This window comes from Ictidomys tridecemlineatus, chromosome 5 (assembly GCF_052094955.1).
Source record: "Ictidomys tridecemlineatus isolate mIctTri1 chromosome 5, mIctTri1.hap1, whole genome shotgun sequence".
In the NCBI taxonomy this organism is placed as follows: Eukaryota; Metazoa; Chordata; class Mammalia; order Rodentia; family Sciuridae; genus Ictidomys; species Ictidomys tridecemlineatus.
The window spans coordinates 60877478-60883187 of NC_135481.1; the positions used below are offsets into that span (position 1 = coordinate 60877478).

At 43.0% G+C, this 5710-nt stretch overlaps 1 non-coding gene across 1 annotated transcript; it reads left to right on the forward strand.

Annotated features, from left to right (window-relative positions):
• Positions 1-4638: 4638 nt before the first annotated feature.
• On the forward strand, positions 4639-4716 carry Trnaa-ugc (transfer RNA alanine (anticodon UGC)). The gene has a single exon. It is a non-coding gene; the product is annotated as a tRNA-Ala (tRNA).
• The last annotated feature ends 994 nt before the right edge of the window (positions 4717-5710 follow it).

Sequence of the window (5710 nt, forward strand, 5' to 3'; positions counted from 1 at the left end):
AGATGCCTTTTCTTCTATAAGGTGCCTCTATTACAGGGAGGGAGTCTCTGTCAGTTTGAATCTGTGGAAGATAACTGCCCTGGACAGATCTAAGAATAACAGTAGATTTTATGAGTGAGAAATAAACATTAAGTTGGGTTTTGTTGTTGTTGTTGGTGGTGGTGGTTTGCAACATAGATTTAACCCAGGGGTGCTTAAATATTGAGCTATGTTCCAGCCCCTTTTCAATTTATTTTTTAAACTTTGAGACAGGGTCTTGCTGAGTTGCTTAGGGGTCTCCCTACTTGCTGAGGCTGCCTTTGAGCTTGCAATCTTTCTGCCTCAGCCTCCTGAGTCGCTCAGATCACAGGCATGAGCCAGCTAAAGTTAAGTTTTCAGACACTGAAATTCTCAGTTTATTTGTTCCTGGAACCTAGCCTAGACTATCCTAACATACTCTAAAGGGTTAAAGTTGGAAGAATCTTAGAGATTGATCTGAACTCAACAATTTGTAGATAAGAAAACTAAGGTCCAAAAAAATGAGGCATCAGAGAAAGAGAATGACCAAGCTCAAGCTAGAAACTCTGATTTAGCTTTCTCCACTATCTCAGAGCATCTTTTGTGCAGATTTATATAGAACTCAAATTGAATATTTCCAACCTGACTTCTCTGTTAACCAGAAATTCTTGATAAACTGAAAAACAGATACAATGCTGGGCCAAGTGCTCTTCAAGTGTTATTATTATTATTATTATTATTAGACAAAATTACATCATTGACTTTAGCTGTCCTGACCCGATTTCAGAGGAAACAAGAGAGTGCTGCTAGACTCTCTACATGCCATTTCTTTGTAAGTAAATTCTGGGTAAGAGGTAGTGAAAATAGCTGGGAAGGGTAAATTCTGTATTTGAAATTCAGCTCTCGATTCTCATTCCATCTGATCCGCACATACTCCAATCCCTGTGTGTGTGTGTGTGTGTGTGTGTGTGTGTGTGTAGAGGTAGTACTTATCTAAATAGAGCCCTTATATGTAGTAGCAAAAATTAAATTCAGGATATCCTAAGAGGAATACCAACTCAAGTCAGACTACTATATTCAGAGCAGGTCATGGAATTGTGAGTGCATGAAATAAAAGCTGGAATCCTAGGGAGAAGCAGATGGAGACTGAAGGGAGCGACAGAGTGGGTCAGAAGAGTGAGATACATGGTGGTTATTGTCCAGAAGTTGTCTTAGAGCCATGGCCAATGCTTCCCAGCTCACATTTTATGTTTGTAGCATGTACTTTGTATAGAGCTCAAATTTATGGAAGCAAACTAGGTGACAGGCCCAGACCAATGTGCTGAGATTAAAACTACTCTAACCTGCTCCATCTCCACCAGCCATAAGCTGTATCAACCTCTAGTTTTGTCTTTTCCTGTTGACGTGGCCCAGCTTTCCTGAAGTGTCTTTTCACTGCACCTCATTATGGAATAGCACCATGGATAATGTGAGCAACCTGGTGTTTCTCAGAACTACTTTGGTATGGTAAGTGGGTACCCACCCAAATGCTGATACGGATGATGTCATACACACCAAGAGGGTAATGGAAACGTTTGGATTACTTAATTAAGGTTTCTGAGGAGAGCAGAGCAGGTCTCTTAGTGGGTCTGAAATGACTTGAGAGAGCCAGGAATGGAGTTGGCTCAGGGTTTCCCTTGTGGCTCAGGGATGGGGCCAATGCGAGAACTCCCACACATGGTACTGCTCAGTTGGAATCCCCCACTCTCAAAGGAGGGAGCTCCCAGGCTTCCTTAGCAACTGGTCTAGATGTAGGTACGTGGGGGAATGAGGGAGGTGGCTTACATGCTGTCAATAGTCAAACATCAGAAAACAACATCAGACTCTTCATTACACATTTCTTTGCCATAACAACGACCTCTTCATTGGTAAGAGATGGACACAGCTTTGTAAAGCCCCGGTTCTCCACTGTTCCCAGAAAGGCTTGTGTCATTATGGTCTTCTCCCAGAGTTCAGCTCTGGTGACATCCATCCCTCCCTTCCGGCCTGAAGCACTGCTAGGCTCTGCCCAACCTCCATTCCTGAGGGCACTGACATGGCACCCAACATGCTCACTTTACTGTGGAGACATGGGTTAAATAGGAGCAGGACCCTCCCTGTGAATCTCAAAGTGGGAGTAATTAAGAGGAAGTAAGAGGATTAGATTTCTTGGGGATTCAGACAAAGGAAAACAGAAAAGTAGAAAAGGAATAAGCAATGCAGAGGAGGAGGTAAGTGGCCGTGTAAATGGAGACAGAATCGGGCCGTGTCCTTGCTTTCTGTTGCTTTGGATTCTCAAACATCTCTGTAAGTATTTGGAGCAGTTCACTTCCCTCGGGCCCTCAGGACCAAAGTCTGAAGGAAGATGGCAGAGGACAAGTCAGACGGTGTTAATCCGGAGCCCTTCAGTTCTTTTGTGCCATTGGCCCTGGTTAGGTTCCTGTGTACAGGGAGCTGGTTGATGGCCGGATTTGTTTGTTTCTGACAAGCTCACAAAACTCTCCCCTACGGAGGGTTTGCCATAGCCTTCTGTTTTGAGTATATGTGTGAAGACACTCCTCTGCCTTCTTGGCAAATACTTCCTTTTTTCTCTAAAGTAGAGAGATGACCTCAGGCTTTATCATGGATTTTACATGCAGAGAAAAGACAGAAAATGATTTTCCCAGACTCTCTTCTGTGGGATACAAAGAAACCTTCTCCTCAGCTGAGAAAGATACCAAGTAAAAGTGGCTGCTTCATCAAGTGAAGGAGTGATGAGATTGATGTGCAGGGAGACTACCAACACATGGGTCCCTACCTGACTTTCCCATGTAAGACTTTCCCTCTTCTTCATATTTGATCTGTTCCTCTCACCTTTTCTCCTTTGCATCTGCTTTAGTTTCGGTATTTTGATGTCCACAATCACTGAGCTGCATTTAACTGTTTTCAGAGCTTATGTTCCCATTTGGATTCTGATAAACCGACAAGAAAGTTTTAGAGAATGATCCCTCCATTGGCATGATCAGAGCATGTCAAGGTGCTCTTAAAAGACACACATTATTTAAGAATTGGCTCAGGCTGAAAATATCTCTGAGTATCAGTTGATAGTTACAGGGACAGCAGGCTTGGGTAAGACAGGAGTTTTAGAATTCAGAAAGAAATGGTAAGAAAGAGAGATTTGGTGAGCGGTTCCAGGAATGCTTGAATCCTGCCCATGTAAATTACTTCTTCCTGCTGTTGTGCTCTCCAAAGGAGGTATATGTGCACAGGGCAGTGGCCAGCCTAGCAGAGTGACTCTTTATGACACTTGGGGCTTTCACCTTAGGACCCAGGACAGGACTTGAGTGAGTTTGGTCAGGTCTTGGGGTACCTTGATTTCCCAGGCTAGAAAACTAAGTTACCTTGTTATTCCCCAAGCCACACCCACCAGCACCAGAGAAAATGGAGTCAGAGAAAGAAAAAGGAAAAGTGAAATCAGTGCCCTGGAATCTGGCCAATCATGACCCCATGCTCCTCCATGTAGAGGGATGTGTAGAGGAGTTGAAAGTGGGCTCTAGGAGACCAGAAAGAAACGTCTTGAGAGTTTGGTGCTCCCAAGGAAAACAAAATTGTCACCTTATCACAGCCCTCAGCTACTTCTTGTCCCCCAACACCCTCTTCCTCACTTTAACTCTAAAGTTGGGTTTCCCTTCTAACATCTACCCAAACTCTCTCATCTCTTAGAACAATCTACTGTATTAATCTCCTTCAGACCCCTTCCCATGTTTCCTCTGGGTATCCTGCTATGTCTTCCCTCCATTTCAAAGAGAATCTTTTCTAAAAGAAAATTTCCTAAATCTACCAGGAGGTGGGTCTGAACTCTCATTGTCCCCACATTTATATATAAAGCATTATTCATATATATTCATATATACCCATTATATGTATAAATAAATATATCTCCATGTGTTATATAAATAAATATATCTCCACTGGTGATCTTCATGTTTTTTTTTTAATCCCCCATGTGAGAACAGGTGGTACCTGTTCTCTCTCCATTGCTTATGTATCAGTCAGTTTTCACTAGGCTATGCTGTGGTAACAAATATCCCTAACATCTCAATGGCTTGTAACAACCAGTGCTTATTCTTAGCACCTGTACATGCCAGCTGTAAGCCCTGCTAATATCTTCTTTCTGGGAGCCAGTCTTCCTTTAGCCCCTGTATCACCTGGAAGCTCACTAGAAATTTCCTCTGCTTGAGTCTTGTGGCACAGGGAAAAGAACAACAGTAGAATCGTGCAATGGCCTTGGAAACTTGTGCATTGATGTGGAATGTGGGCTATTGCATTTGCTCACACTCTATCGGCCAAAGATGTTATATAGCCAATCCCTGTGTCAATGGGGTGAAAAGTATAATCATTTTATAGGAAGAATAGAGTGAATAATTGGGAACAGTAGTACAGGATGACTAGGTTGAAGAATCATGTGCCTTTGAGTGATAAATGACTGGTAAATGCAGTAATTGGCATCAATAAGACATTAGTTATTTCTCATAGGAATATCTATCCACAGCTTGCCTCTTAAAATTAGTGATACATTTTCTTCTTTTAGAAGCAATCTCCACAATGTATAATATCACAAAGGAATAAATGTTTGTGTCCCCAGTGGCTGGAGATATAGCTCAATTGGTAGAGCTCGTGCCTTGCAAGCACAAGGCCCTGGGTTCAATCCCCAGCGCCACACACACACACACTCACACGTTTGTGTGTCCCCATAAAATTCATGTGTTGGAATCCTAACCCTCAAGGTGACAGTATTAGGAGATGAGGTCTTTAGGAGATAATCAGGTCCTGCAGGTAAAGCCCTCATGATGGGCCTCCCCAAGTGCTCTCTCATCCTCTTGTACGGTGTGAGGATATAATAAGAGACCAGCAATCTATAGCCTAAAAGAGGCCCTCACCAGAACTCAACTCTGCTGGCACCCTGGTCTCAGACTTCTGCCTCCAGAACTATGATAAGTAAGTTTTTGATGTTCTTAAGCCATCCAGCTATAGTGCTTTCTTATAGTTGCCCAAACTGGCTAAAAAAACATACACTTCCTATTACTTTCAAACAAATACTACAACACAGTAAAAGTGTAACTTTTTTTTTCAGAGATTTAGGGTCATGATTATGACCGTCAGCTTGGGCTTTGTTTTAACAGAGTAAACTCCTGGGGATTCCTTGGGAGTCTAGGGCTATATACCTCTTCTTTAAGTGGTCCCCAGGCCACTTCGTTTTTGAAGCACAAGGCTACATTTTATAGTTTTTCTGTCTCTTTCCAAAATACCAGGTTCTTTTCTGTCATATCTTGATAATGAAAGCCAGTCTTCCTTTAGCCCCTGCATCACATGGAAGCTCATTAGAAATTCAGAACCTGGGCCCCATCCCAGGCTTTCTCAATCAGATTCTGCATTTTAATAAGTCTCCTAGGTGTTAAATATGCACATTAATGTTGGAGAAGCAGCCCAGTGATTCCTAACCTTGAGGGCACATTGGTATCACATGAGGAGCATCACAAATACTGAGCTCCTGCCTCCCCAGAGCCTTGACCTAATTGGTGTGGGGTATGGTGAGGGCATTGGAGGTTTAAGGGCTCCCTGGGTGATTCTGATGTGCATCCAGGGCTGAGAACCATGGCTATCTGGCAGCTTTCTCCTAGCTGCTTGAACTTGCTGGTTCAGTGATTAGGGAAGC